The sequence below is a fragment of the Ambystoma mexicanum genome, chromosome 3p (assembly GCF_040938575.1).
Source record: "Ambystoma mexicanum isolate Mex_15411 chromosome 3p, UKY_AmexF1_1, whole genome shotgun sequence".
Classification (NCBI taxonomy): domain Eukaryota; kingdom Metazoa; phylum Chordata; class Amphibia; order Caudata; family Ambystomatidae; genus Ambystoma; species Ambystoma mexicanum.
In genome coordinates this window covers 1,205,014,672-1,205,030,459 of record NC_090925.1, presented here as the reverse complement: position 1 = coordinate 1,205,030,459, position 15,788 = coordinate 1,205,014,672, and positions in this window count along the sequence as shown.

Below are 15,788 nucleotides of genomic sequence, written 5' to 3'. Positions count from 1 at the left end.
TGGAGAACTTCAAAATGCCAAGGGGGTTAAGAATATTAATATTTCCCAACTTTGACAATGATGATGATAAAGATCTAGCTGACCAATGGGAAGCTAATCTACACCAAAGTTCCAAGAATATGATTGAACTCTTAATATCACATGCCAAACGAGAACACGCAAGGGTTACACAACAGATAGATGAATTGAAAGAAGAGATCAACAAGATGACTAATCCAGAGGCCACGAAGAAGAACAATTATGATAAAATGTATGAAATTTTAACTGAATATCAGGACTAGATCAAATTACATAAATGTCAAAAATTCTTTAGCGATGACAAAGATTATCGTGATGATAGGGTGTACACTTTCCAAACAAAAGATGACAATATTTTGATCAAATCTCGAGAAAATACCCCAATTGTTTCACCCATTAGCTCTGATCCAGATTCAGAGGAAGATGCAAGTACTTCAGAAACCAATCCTCCATCGGAACCCCCATCTAACAAAACTGTTTTTTATATTAAATCAAGAGATACAAAAAGGGCGCCCAACGAACAGTCAAACAGGTCAGGTTTCAAACAAATTCACCATCTACTACAACACCACACACCGCATCAGGAGTAAGAAGGGAGGAAGGAAGCACAGAAGAAGACGCAAGACCAAGGAGCATTCTAACACGATCCACCACACGCAAACAATTGGGCAGATAGAAATTCCAAATCTTGTTCTGAATTTATCCAACAGGTCTCTATCTACAACAGAGCTATCTGTCCTTAATAAAGGACTCTCTTTTGCACCTACGTCAGTCACAGATTTCACAGAATTCCAGATCGATCTATTTAAGTTTGTTCGCAAATTAAAATTAAAAAAAATGTTTGCCACTCAGGTTCGTAATTATTGTCCAACGCCTCCTCTACATCCCCCTAGTGCATTGACCTTGCAATATATATAACGGACACCCATACTTTGCTCTCAGCTCGGATATTCCTATTGATGAATCTTCCATGTGTAAAGATTTGGGGATCAATGAAAGAAGGCTTCAATTAAAAGAGCTGAAACCAAGGTCCAGATTCACACCAAATTTGGGTACTGATAATCTCATAGATGGTTTCTATCAAGCCGTTACAAGTGACATACACAAATATTTGGACATGAATAAGCCAAAGGCAAGACATAGATTTTTCAGTTTAACACAGGAAGAGATTCTGTCACTTAATCGACTAGCTAATGATAATTCCATTACCATCAAGGAAGCAGACAAGGGGGGAAACGTAGTAGTACTTAATACATCAGATTATTTAGACATGGCCAACAAACATTTAGCAACTCCAAACTGTTATATGTGCTTGAAATGTAATCCTACAAAGGAAGTTGTGAAAAACATGATATCTATGATAAATGAGTAGCATCAGATAGGTTACCTGACTGATGAGGAAAAGACATTTCTTAGTATTACTGACCCGATCATGCCTACAATATATTTCTTACCCAAGATTCACAAATCCTATGATAAGTTACCGGATGTTAGGCCCATCATGAGTGGAATAGGATGGGCAACCGAAGGGCTTTCTACTTATTTAGACAATGCTTTGAAAAAACATGTTGTCCTAATACCTTCATACATTAGGGATACAACCCATGTGCTACAAATGCTTGACCAGATCGAATGGCGCACACACACTACATCTTGGTAAACCTTGATGTTTCTGCACTGTACACCAGTATAGACCACACTTTAGCTGCGGCTACCTTAGACTATACCTATCGCAATGTATCAGCATCCCATAGGACCCATATTACAATGTTGAAAATGTTCCTTCAATTCACATTGAATAACAATGTGTTTCTATTTAACAACTGCTATTATGCACAGGTTAAGGGTGTGGCTATGGGAGCCAAATATGCCCCCTCATTGGCCAACCTGTTCATGGCACAAGTGGAAGATAGACATATCCTAAAACACACCGAACACAAACCGCACATAGTACTATGGAAGAGATTTATAGATGATATATGTATGATATGGTCTGGTACAACTGCACAATTAGATCAATTTCTAACATATATTAACAACAACTCCTTTGGAATCCAGTTTACAGGACAACACAGCAAGGAACAAATAGATTTTCTTGATCTTAGGATCTACATTGAAGATGGTATGATCAATACCAAAACATATCGAAAAGCATCAGAGGTCAATTCGACTCTTTATTCTACCAGTTGCCACCGTTCATCCTCCATACAGAATATACCAATGGGTGAATTTTATAGGGCCCGTAGGAATTGCAATAAAGATCAGGATTTTTGCAAGGATTGTGACCTGTTATCTAACAGATTTTTACAAAGAGGTTACTCGATGCAATCCATTCAGAAAGGCCTAAATAGATGGTGTATGTAAAAAGATTTAAGGCTTTTGTATAAACTACTATACAAGTATTGGGATTTACTTTTATTAGACAAGGACATTGCACCATATTTAACTAATAAACCCAGACTAATATTCACCAAATCAGTTACAATCCGAGACAGAGTGAGTCCATCTTTTTTTTGAATTCACAATGAATCACTGAAATATAAGACTACTTGGTTGTCCCCTCCAACAGGCTTTCACAAATGTAGCAATTGCTCCATGGGCAAATTTGCAGAGTCCAATATCACACAATTCACAGATGTCAAAGGACACACTATTCAGATTAGAAATTTCATTAATTGCCACACAACACATGTTGTATATGCAATTAGATGTGTTTGTGCTAAAATCTATATTGGCTCTACTATTAGACAACTTTGTATCAGAATACGAGAACACATCTTAAGTTTGGGCAGTCAAGATCCCAAACTGCCTCTTGCCATCCATTGGTAAACCAAACATCAGCAGACAATAAGGATGATATTCACTTTGCAGGCTTAATAAAGGCCAGTCTGGGGAGAAGAGGTGGTGATTTGTCATTGAAACTAAGACAACTGGAGGCAAAATGCATTTGCCTATTTCGCTGCACAAAAGAAGGTCTCAACACGGATAATGAGATGTTTGTATTCTTATAATCAGAGAACAGCATGAATCTTATTGTATGAACATGTATGTACTACATAGCTTTTTCTGTAGATATATTTCAGCTGGGGGCGCACCATTTCAATCAACATTGTGTCATGCTTGGTATTATAACAATCAAAATTGTTAGTAGATACAATTAATAAGGAACACTTTATTTTGCATTGTTTTTGAGGAAATTGAGTTCTCTCAGCTCGAGTAAAATTGTACAACAAACCACTACTAATGATATTTCTCTTAAATCGAGATAGATTGTACAACAAACCACTATTAATGATATTTGCATCACGCGTGTGCACTGTTAGTGCCGTACTCAGAGTGCGGCTTGGACAATGCGCATGCGCGATGCACGGACACATCTTACTTGTGTCCACGCATGTGCTGGAGATTAGCTGTCTCCAACCCGCGCATGCGCAAGAAACATGTCATGTCAGGACCAATGGAACAACGCCACGATCGTGACTGCCCACATATAACGAGCGTTAGAGAGCGCCCGCGAATTTGAGATTTACATCGGACAATCCAGGGATCGAGCCCTTTTATTTAGGTAAGCATAATGAACATGATTAAACCCACCAGGCAATGTTCATTGCATAAATTGGTGACAACACCCTTTCCTTGCATTTAACAGATAACTTCATGCATACTTGTGACCATTGGAGAATACTCACCTCGATATGCACGTTCCGTCCTTAATCATATATACACGAATATTAGTGAGACACTATATATATTTTGTATTTCTTTTTATATATCTGATTTTGGACCTACAGTATATTTTCATATACTCTGGACACCTATTTTATCTGAAGTATTCGTCTATGCTTCTCTTAATTTTTGCAGATAACTTTCTCCAGAATCTGCAACACATATACCTGAATTAGTTTGCACCTAAATATTACAATTTCTGCATTAACAAGAGAATAGGTGAGAACTCAATTTTCCAGTAATTTTCGAAATTCTAAATTTTAAATGAATATGACTGGTTCCATGAATGTGAAATTTTTTCTTTTCATTTAGCTTACCAAACTAAATGAGTTTACACGTTATATGCTTTTACACACTACAATTAGAGACTAATCCAGAGACTAATCCAGCATGGTTGAAAGATATCTAAAACATATGACCCTATCACAATACTTAGTGAGCATGGTATTGACCACGGGTTCTGCCACGATGTGTTTTTGTTATTGCACACCCTTTGCTGAAGGTTGCAAATTCAGGTGTGGTACTAATTATTTTCCACACTACGTTGAACATATTGTATAATTAGTTTTTCTTTGTTGTCATTTTCTGTTTTCTTCTGACCTGTCCCTCTTCTACAATCAACTTAACCAATACCTGGGTATGTGACTTACAATATGTTTTTATTTTTGATGTTTTCTTTTTATGTATATAATACACTAATGCAATTTTTTTTGTCATTTCTCAATCATTTTGAACTATCATGTTTTTTGTATCATTATCATGTCAGCCTTGAGAACGACTTATGGTCGAAACACGTGTCGGCTGACTTTGTGTGGCCATTTTCATTAAACAATTTATATTATCTAAATCATGGATCAAATATATCATTCTATATGATTGTAATTTAGGGAAGAGCGCATATCTATGTATCATCTTTCTACATTTACTAATTTACCAGGCATTTAGTGGGTACCTGGCTTTGACACGTGTAACGCAGCTCAACGATACCCACTAACTACGGTGTGCATAGCGCACCCACAAGCCTCTACCCACTTAACCTTTTCAGTGCAGTATCTGATAGGGCCACTTCTTTTTTTTTATCTCTGCACTCTAGGAGAATAGTATATAGATCTGAAACCAGTTGTTTGTCCCTCGAATGGACTCAAATTTAGTTAAAGGCCTAGTCTCTGCCTGTCTAATCCCCTTCGGACACAACTAGTGCCTCATCTGGGTATAAATCTATATCACCGCAAACTAACCAACCCTACTAACAATTTCCCTTTCTGCATATACCTCTCAAACTCCAAACCAAACACAACCAAAATCTACAGCACAACACACCGCACAAACTTCACTACATTTCAACAACAAAACAAAAACATACATAGTCTTGCACAAAATTACACGACGACTACCGGCCGCAAACACCCCAGGCCCAGCCAACGGACCCACCGGGCTGAGGCCGCCAACAGCACATCACTACTCTCTTGCACTTTTCCTGCCTCCTCCCACTAACTCAACCTCCCCTCCTCTTTCAGAGCAGCCAGAGCGCCAGGGGACCCCTCCGGTGGTGATAGTGTGCAGTACAAATGTCCTTTAACATTAACATATACATATATTCGTACCTATCTTTCTCTAAAAGACTGACCTGTGTCTTGCAATATTTAAAGGTTGCAATTTCTCCTTCCCACACCATGTCTTGGATTTTCACACACCCACTTTCCTTCCACCTTCTAAACAAACCTTTTCCCATACCCGGGGAGAAGTCGGGGTTGTTAAACATAGGAGTAAATGGTGAGGTAATGGTTGACAAGTGTCCCCTTTTGAGCCACCTGTCCCAGATATTGCACGTGACCCAAAGTACCCTACTCTGCCTTGCACTGGGGGGCCTATCTGTCCCCTGTAGCCACAGTAGCCTAACCAAAGGGAACCCTGCCACCGCTCTGTCCATTCTAGCCCATATTTTGTCCTTGCTATCGGAGAACCATTCCCGCACTATTCTTTATTGGGTGGCTGCGTAGTAACGAAATAGGTTAGGCAGCCCCAAGCCCCCGCTCTGTCTCAGAGTCATCAGGAAATCTAAAGCTATCCTCAGGTCTTTACCTTGCCAGATAAATCTGGAGATTATTGAATTCATTGTACGGAAAACACCCTTTGGGACCACGATAGGTGGAATGAAAGTTATATAAGAGCCTAGGGAGTGTCACCATATTTACCGTGTTTATGCCTCCCAGCCATGTTATTCACAGCGGAGTCCATTTGGACAGGTCTGCTTGTGTCTTTTTGATTAGATCTGGGAGATTTGCATTGTACAGTGCTGAGAGTCTACTGGTTCATTTAATCCCTAGATATGTTATGCTACCTTCCGCGGGGCAAAAGGGTGAACACCTTTGAAGGGCGGCAGCCATCTCCCTGGAGAGGCCAACCTCTAGCAGCTCCGATTTGCCCATGTTTATTTTTAGCCCGACACCCTTTCCTGTTCCCTCGGCATTCTGACTAGGGTTGGGATGGAGGATCCCAGGTCTGTCAGCGTCAAAAGCATATCTTATGCATATGCAGCCTTTTTATGTAGCTTCCCTCCAAATGGGACCCTTTTAATTTCTTGGGTTTGTCTGATTGCGGCCAACATGGGTTCAAGATAGATGGTGTATAGATATGGGGATAGAGGGCAGCCCTGTCTGGTTCCTCGTTCTACTCTTATGGTATCGGAGATCTGTGCGTTCACTGCCAGCCTGATTGAGGCGTTTCTATAATTTGCCTTTACCATTTGTATGTAGTCTGGACCAAACCCCATCCGTTCCATCACCTGGAATAAATAGGGTCACTCCACCCTGTTAAACGCTTTTCAGCATCAAGGGAGATCAGGGTGGCTGGGAGTCGGTTCATTTCTAGTTTCTCTAAGAGGTGAATAACCCTTCTTGTGTTGCCCCATGTTTGTCTCCCAGGGATAAAGCCTGATTGATACTGCCCGATAACCCAGGGCAGTTCTCCTTTAAGTCTTTCTGCTAGAATTCCAGTGTACATTTGTACATCTGTGTTTAGTAATGGAATGGGCCTGTAGGATCCACAGTTTGTAGGATCTTTGTTGGGTTTTTCAAACAGCACTACCTTTACTTTGGTCATCGTGTGGGTCACCCCTTCCCCTTTCCGGAATGAAATGTATAGTCTGGTAAGGAAATATTTTAACTCGTTGCAATATGTTTTTTTTTTCAATTAATCTTTTTATTTGTTTTTATCAGTAAACATACATTCTCGAGTGTATTAATTTACTTCTTACACAGTTTGTTTCGAGATACTCGTAATAACCAAAACATAACTAAAACATAACCGGATGGTGTTCCGGGGGTAAGGGGGAGCACCGGGGGAAAAGTCATCAGGGGTGCTTTAGTCCTTGGGGGGAACTGTTTTGGGGCTTGTCTTTCGCGTGGGGGGTTTTGCTGAATTTTGATTGACACTGGATGCTTCTGATAGTTCGTCTTGCCCTCTGCTGCTCCTGTGCCCGAGTTAACATCACTCGGGGGGGCGAGCTAGGTGTAGGCCAGGGGACCAGTTTTGGGTTTGCGTTAGTCATATTTATCTAACCAGCGAAGGGGCGGTGGTTTCCTAGCCATTCCTGGGAATCGTTCCGCATAGTCTAGAAAGGGGGCCCAAATGTCGAAGAACTTATTTCTGTTCCCCAGGCAGATGGCAGTTATTTTTTCCACTACTGCGATGTCCCAGCATTTGGCCCATCACAGGCTCACAGCCGGGCCCTCTGGATGTTTCCATAGCCTTGCCATAGCTATCTTTGCCGCTGTGAGTAGTTGTGAGCATAGGTTTGCCAGGTTGCCGGACAGTGGAAACTGGCCCTCCCCTGTGCTCCCCCAGTAGGACTATTCCCGGGTCCCATGGGATCGTTAGTCCTGTGATCTGTTTGATAAGGTCCAGAATCTCCTTCCAATATTTAATGGCCGCTGGGCATGCCAAGGCAAATGAAATAGCGTGCCTGTGACTGTGCACCCTCTCTAACATTGCGGGGAGATCACTGGGTTGCTCTTGTTCAGGGTCTCTGGGGTGAAATACCATCTAAAGCAAGTTTTGATCGCCCCTTCCTTGTTGGTGACACATTTCAAGCTCTTCTGTGTTCTGGTCCAGATGTGCCCCCACTCTTCCATTTCAATTGTCCTGCCGATGTTCCTTTCCCACTTTTCCATGTAAGCCTCCTTTTTTGCGGGGTCCGCTCTGTCTAGTAATTTGTATAGGGCTGATGTTTTCCCTCTGGGGGGAAGCGTTGTGAGCATTTGTTCCAGCGCTGTTAGCTCTCTGCAGCCCTGAGATCGCACAGGCTTGTGTGAGAGCCAGTGTCGGATCTGTGTGTAACGGAATCTTTCTGTTTCTGGCACCCCTCATTTTGCCTTGCATTCTTCGAAAGTAAGTGGGCTCCCTCCGCATAGAAGTCTCCCACGTGCTTCAGCCCTCCCGTTTCCAGTGCTCAAAGTCATTATGCGTTCTGCCAGGGGTGAAGTCCGGGTTGTCCCAGATTGGGGATAGGGGACCTGTTGTGCTGCTCCGGTTCCACCGCCTGGCCGCCTTCCTCCAGCTCTCCACTGTGTTTTTGGTTGCGGTTAATGGCCCCTCTTTGGGCGGGGGGGTCAATGGATCTGATGATGTGCGGGAGCGCTTCCGGGGGGCCTCGGGCCCAATCTTCTTCTAATTACGCCAAGCGAGGCTTGTTGGTGGTTAGGTTCCAGATAAAAGCTGGCGAGAGTTGGGCGGCAAGGCAGTATCTCTCTAGTTCTGGGGCCCCCAGGCCTCCCGAGCCTTTACTCCTCATCACCACTTTCTAGGCTATTCGCGGCTTCTTTCCCTCCCAGATGAATTTCATCATATTTGCTTGGAGTCTCTGCAGGGCCTTTCTGGGGATCGAGATTGGGAGAGCTTGGCAGTGGTAGAGCAGTCTTGGTAACAAGTTCATTTTTACTGCTGTTATTCTACCCAGCCATGACACTTCTTGTTTTTGCCATCTTGCTAGGTCCTCCTGGAGCTCCTTGAACAGTGGGGAGAAATTTAGCTTGTACGCTTCCTCTATTTTCATTGGGATCTTTACTCCCAGGTAGATGAAGTGTGAGTTGGCCCATTGGATGGGGTGGCTGGTGGCTAATGTTTCTGTTGTGCTTCCTGGGATGTTGATTCCAAGGGCCGTGGATTTTTCGAGGTTGATGGAGAACCCTGAGGCCGCTCCAAAGTTGTCCAATTCACTCCAGAGCGCTTCCAGGGATGATTTGGGCTCGGTCAGGGAAAGTAGGACATCGTCTGCGTACAAAGCTATCTTGTATGTTCCCCCTCACCTTTAGGCCCTTTATTAGGGGTTTTTGGTGAAATCTGCAGGCAAATGGCTCCATAGATAGCGCAAAAATGAGCGGGGATAGCAGGCAGCCCTGTCGCGTGCTTCTGGTGATATGAATTCTGGATGATTTGGTGCCGTTTATTCTTAGCTCTGTGGTTGGGTGCTGGTAGTTGGCCAGGGTCCATTTCCGGAACTTTGGCCCGAAGCCTAAGTGTTTTAATGCTTCCTCCATGTATCCCCAATCTAGCATGTCGAAAGCTTTGTTTGCGTCTAGTGACAGGAATGCCACTTGCTAGCCCGTTCTTCCGGCAGATTCGATAATGTTTAGGGTGCGTCTGGTGTTGTCAAAGGTGCTCCGACCTGGAATTAATCCCGTCTGGTCTGGGTGGATCAGCTCTGGGAGAAATTTTGCCAGTCTGCTTGCCAAGATTTTAGAGAAGATCTTTGCATCGTTGTTCAATAGTGTGATCGGTCTGTTTGAGGAGCAGAGCTCCGGGTTCCTCCCTGGTTTTAATATCAGGACCGTCAGGGACTCCTCCATTGAAGGGGTGACGGAGCCGGAGTCCAAGAAAGTGTTATAAAACGAGGCCAGACGGGGGGCCAGGATGTGAGAGAATTGTTTGTAAAATTGGGCGGTCAAACCGTCCGGGCCTAGGGCTGTGTTTTTCAGGGACCGGATTGTTTCTGCTACTTCCGCCGTGATCGGGAGTTCTAAGGTGTCGAGCTGTGGTTGTGGGGTTCTCGTCGGACTTATTGTAAGTATTGGGCTTGTGCTTCCTTGCTCGTGTTAGGGCCAGCGGGGTCTGCCCTTCCGGTCCCGCAGTGTTAGTATACTGTTCCGGGAATGCAATTTCTTCAACTTCTGGACCAGCAAGCGGTTGGCCCTGTTACTGTTTATGTAGTAGAATTGTTTTGTGTAGCCTAGAGCTCGGGCCGTCTTATCCGCCAGGTGCATTTCAAGTTTTGTCTTCACCTTTTTCAGTTCTCTGCCTACTTTCCTGGACTGGCGAACTTTGTATTGCGCTTTTACTTCCCTCACTTCTTCCTCCAGCTTGGCGAGTTGGAGTTGATGTCTTCTCTTCTGTGCTGCTGTGCAGTTGATTGCTACGCCTCTTCTGACCGGCTTCATTGCGTCCCAGACCATGGGTTCCAGGGTCCCTTTACCTGAATTCTCTGTATAGTAGTTCAGCAGGGAGTCTTGTAGTTCGGAGCCCGATGCTATGTCTGTTAGGACATACTCTTGGAGTTTCCAGGCTTTCTGCAGAGGTGCTGGGAGGCCTTAGACTTGCAGCTTGGCTATAAGTGGGGCATGATCAGATATGACTCTGCGGCCAATTTGTACATCTTCAATGCAGGGGAAGAATGCGCTCGTCATTAGCAGGAGATCTATCCTTGAATAACCCCTGTGTACGTGCGAATAGAATGAGTAGTCTCGTTCTCCCTGCTGAGCCAGTCTCCAGGTGTCGACCGTGCATGTCTCCCTCAGAAATTCAGCCATTCCCAGTGCCCGGGAGAAGTCTTCCCTAGTAGGCGGAAGCGTCTTGTCCGTGTTAGGGTCTGGGGTGAGATTGAAGTCTCCTCCGATTAGGAGGCGCCCTTCTGTAAAGGAGGTTATTGTGGGGATGATGCTGCAGAGAAAGCGATCCGGCCCGGTATTTGGGGTGTAGATTCCTGCTATGGTGATCGGGAGATCTACCAGGAGCCTCTTGAGCAGCAGGAATCTCCCCCTAGGGTCCCGTTTAACTGAGATTCGGGTTAGGGGCACCGCCCGACTGAGCAGTATGGCTACCTCCCTTTTTTCCCCCCCAGGAGGCAAAGAATTTCCTGGGGTATTGTCGAAAGTTTATTCTTTCCTCATCTGGTTGCAGGAGATGCGTTTCTTGGAGGCACGCAATGTCTGCTTCTAGGTGGCTCAGTCTCTGCTCCACCGATTTCCGTTTTCTGGTTGAGTTTAGCCCCTGCACATTCCACGTTATCATGGTTAGTTCTTTAGTGGTCTCCATCTTTTGGGATAAAGTTGATTGTGTGTTTCTTGGGTTGCCCCTGTTGAAATACCTCCGGTACGTTGGTTCCCCTGTGTGGTGTTAGGTTTTTAATCGTGGTCCCTCGGATCTGAGCTCCCCCCCCAACACTTCAAGTCTTTATAGTCAGCTTTCTGCCAACGGGGCATCCGGCTGGGCCAATGCATCCTTATAGCTTGGAGGCAATGGTGCCTCAACTGTTGTTCGGTGAAACGGCGACTCTCTGAAGTTCCAAGTCCATCGTCGGTAAGTCCCCACGGTGCCTGCCCTGCACCATCTTGAAGAGTATCCCTTGACGTGGGCCTCTGCTTGGAGTCCCCATCTTGAACTCTACGTCGGGAGGAGCGCCCAATTCTAGCCGTTTCATAATTGGGCCGCGGGGCTTTCGGCGTCTGTCCACTCTGGTCCAGGAGGGATCATTATTCCTTGTTCGGGCTGTCCGGGCTGGTGTGTCCTGGACCTGGGTGTCTCCCTCCTGAGCTGGGTTTACCAGCCTCTCTCCCTCCTGCAGGGTGCGGATGAGGCAGGGCTTTCCTTCCCAGGAGAAAGCTAAGGCCGTGGGGAACACCCAATGGTAGGGCGTTTTCCTTTCCCTGAGCCAGTCCGTGATGGGCTTCAGGGCCTTCCTTTTGGCGAGCGTTATGGCTGCAAGGTCCTGATATAAGGGGATAGAAGCATCTCTAAAGAGGACTCGAGGGGGATCCCTGGCCTCCCGCATGATTTCTTCTTTAACTTTGTAAATGTGACCTCTGGCTAGGACGTCAGGCGGGCTATTTGTGTTTGTTCTGACCCTTGTCCGATGTACTCTGTCCAGCTCCAGTGGGGTATCGTCAGGGAGGGTAAGAATGAAGCGAAATAGGTCGTTGACATAATGGGTCAGTTCAGCGTCCGAGATGGTCTTCGGGATTCCTCTTAGGCGGATGTTGTTTCGACGGGAGTGATTTTCGGCTTCCTCCTGCCTCAGTTCCATGGCTTCACATCTTGCTTTGCATGCCGTGATTCTGTCAGAGCCCTCGCCAATCTCGTGACCGTGTTCGCACAGAGTCGTTTTCACCTCTTCAGTTCTTGCTTCAACTTCTCCCACCCGTTTGTCTAAGGCTGTGATCTTTCTCATGACCTCTTCTGTGCCCTTCTGGTATTCTTTTGTGAGGGCCTGCAGGATATCCTGCAGGTCGGATTTGGTCACTGTCTGTGCCATGGGAGCAGGGTCCCCTTCCGCGTGTGTGCTTGCGCTTATGGAGTCCGTGTTACGCTCACCTGGTATCCACAGGGACGCCACCCAGCTGGGTTACTCGCTGGTATGCTTCTCAGCTTTGCCCTGATGTGGTCTGCGGGGAAGGTTCTGCCTTGTGGTAGAATTAGGCATGCTTTCCATCCTGCCTTCTTTGCAGGGGCACGTTGTCTTTCATGGGTGAGTGAGGTCCAGTTACCTCACTGACGCCAGTCCGTTTGATATTTTTCCGGTAGGTCTTATTGCTGTTCTTTAGTTTTGTTGCTATCCTGCATGCCTTCTTTGTTTAAAATGTCTCTTTTTTCTCCCTTCGGTATGCAGAGCTTCAGCGCGGCGACCTGCTTGGTTGAGCCCCGCTGGTAAATGATGGCGCATTAAGAGCGCTATGATGCAGTAAGTAAGCGCTATGTGCAGCGCTGCGAAGTATTGCCTTTGTTAACCTGTGTTTTCCTTCCTTGTAGGTCGCGGTGTTCTTCAGCGCGAGTGGAATGTCCGGAGTGGTGCCAGCCGAGTGGCGACCAGCCAGGTAAGCCTTTTGAGCAGTTCGTAATTTGTAAATGTCTCTACAGCTTTCTTTAATGTTGCCTCTATCTTCCTCTTTCAGGTCGTTCTGTCTGGGAGGCATGCAGATTCGAGGAAGCTGTTCTCAGTAGCTGCGAGTGTTTAAAGATGAAGACTGCAGGTAAGATGCTGCTGCTAATGATGTTCCTTTTGTCTCCTTGCAGGTTCTGCTTCTCCGAGGTTCGAGGGAATAGCTGGACACGGTGAGCGTCACGTTGCAAGCTGCAAAGTAACATAAAGCATGTTCTGCAGTCAGGGTGTGGTTTATATAGCCCAGGTAAAGTATTACCAGGGAAGGTAGTTCCAGGCCTGCCACACCGAAAACACTAGACCGCATAGCTTGGTTCTTAGGAACCAAGCTTTGTGGATGCCTCCAGGTTGGCTGACAATACAATAAAGTAGTTCCCAAGCACATTGTTGTTCATGGTGTATGAGCCTGGCGCCATAGGCGCCAGGACTTGCCCCATGAGGGCTTTTGAAGAGGATGCCAGGCTCTAGAGGCCCGAGTCCTGACTCCACCTGGCCAATGGGTTTGCCAGAGGGGGTTTTGGATGAGGGTCGTGACAGCATTCCCCCCTAAGGCCCCTCCCATGGTGTTCCTTCTGTCTGGCCCAGGTTTAGTTGGGAAGTTGCGATGGAATTTCCTGATTAGACGTGGTGCGTGGATATTCTCACTGGGCTCCCAGGATCTATCTTGTGGTCCAAATCCTTTCCAATCGACAAGATAATATAGCTTGGTCCTAGAGTATTTAAAGTTCAAGATATCTTTGACTTCTAATTCTGGTTCTCCGTCACCAAGTATGGGCTTAGGTGGTGTTCCAATCCGTGTTCCGGGTTGCATTGGTTTCAGGAGGGACACATGAAATACCGGGTGGATTTGTAGATTAAGTGCTAAATCCAGTTTCACGGCTGCTGGGTTGATAATTGCCTTAATGGTATAGGGTCCTAAGAACCTGGGATGAAAGGTCCGGGTGTCATGATCTCTGCTTCCAAAAGGTCAGGGTTTTCCCAACTCCCTTGGAAGCAGATCCATAACCCAGGATCCGAGTGCCAACCAGTCCCAATTGGGACCTTTTGGACCCAGTCCTGGCGCCAGTGGCACCAGGCTCATAAATATGCCCAGTCCCAGCGCTGGAAGCGCCTGGCTCATAATGCTTGGATGGACTTACCTGCAGCAGACCATGCTGCTTACTTGCCTGCCAGTTGAGCCTCTGATCCTCTTCTGTTTGGAACTACTTTTCCTGTTGGGTGGGGCAGGAGCCACTCCCTAGGTTCAGAACACTGGAACTCTTCTGGAAGGCAGGAACTCTTTTCTTACCTAGGCGTGGCTGTGGAAGGAGACACCTAAGCACTACAGGAGGCTATTTAAACCACACCCGATGGATGAATCTTGCTTTGCGTTATTCTGCATCCTCTGCAGCAGAACGCTCATCGTGTCTTCTGCATCTGATCCTGGCCTAAGGAAAAAGGCTTACCATCCTGAATCCAGTCTTCAGCAACACCTATAAAGACAAGAAAGAACAGGTTAGCATTACGGTCTTCAGTGACAGCTCTTCACTTACCTGGTCCATCGGCTGTCACCAACGCCTCGCACTGCATTCCGACATCTGAAAGACAAAGGCTTACCTACTCTTCGTGCGCTCCGGAGGTCTTCACACTGCATTCCGGCATCTGAAAGACAAAAGCGTACCAACTCTTCGCACGCTCCGGAGGCCTTCGGCGCTGCATCCCGCATCTGAAAGACAAAACAAGGTGCGTTTAAAGACATTGGGGAACTTTAATACTCACGTGCCATTACTCCTTTCCACATCTAACCCAGTGGGTATTCCGGCACCCTGCAGCCGCTCCGAACTTGTACCTGCAAAATAAAACGACAGTTAGAGCGCATCGTGAAGCAAGCAACAAGCGCTTACTTACGTGCTTCCAGGCGCTTCTATTCATCACACGGGCTCCATCTTCAACTCACTTCAGCCCGTCATCCACCATCGCCGGAACCCTGCAAAACAAGAGACATCATTACTAAAGACTTTAAAGACATTAGAATTACTTGAAACTTACCGTTCGTGCAGTAAACGACGGACAGCAGTCCTCTGAAGTCAAGAGGCCTGCTCCCCTTATCCAGTGAAGAAACTGGTTACAGCACCCTGCCCCGAGGCAGATGGAGAGCACGGCGTTCACTTACCTAAGGTGAAAGCGTTAACCTTCGGGGTTCTACAGGAGAAGAGAAAGGGAAGAAGAGAGAGACATTCAATAACCCAGTTCATTAATCCCATATTTTCTATCTGCAGACATCTTACCCTTCGAGTCAGACATACAGTGCACAGAGGTCAAGCCCAAAGAGCCAGCCGTGTGTTACACATCACCTTTGAAGATACGGTATACGCCCAGTCAAGACCGGCGCCTCTACGGGAATCAGGTGAGCGTTACAGAACGCAAAGCCTACCACAAAACTCCCGTCCAGGCGCTATGGAAACCTCGGATACCGACCAACTAGCCCAGTTACTTGGGGAACTAAGGGCAGAAGTGTATGCAGCCCGTCAGGAAACGAACGCTCTAAGAAGGGAACTGATTATTTCCAAGGAGCGAACAGATGATCTCGCTAGACAATTGCTACAGTCACAAGCCGGACAGACCCCGTTACCCGCATCTGGGGTAAATCCTCCTTCTACATCCTCTATGAATCCAGTGCAGATCAACCTACCTGGGAATGTACCTCTGGCTCCGCCCGAACGATTTTCTGGTGACCCAAAGAGGTTTGCAGTATTTATCAATCGGTGCCGGTTGCATTTCTTATGCCGGCCAGCAGCCTTTCCAACTGATCAAGCTAAAGTAGCTTTCGTGCTTTCGTACCTTAGTGGCAATGCAGCAGACTGGTCGATCCCTCTAGTAAATCAAGATGATCCGGTCCTCCAGGATTTTCAAGCTT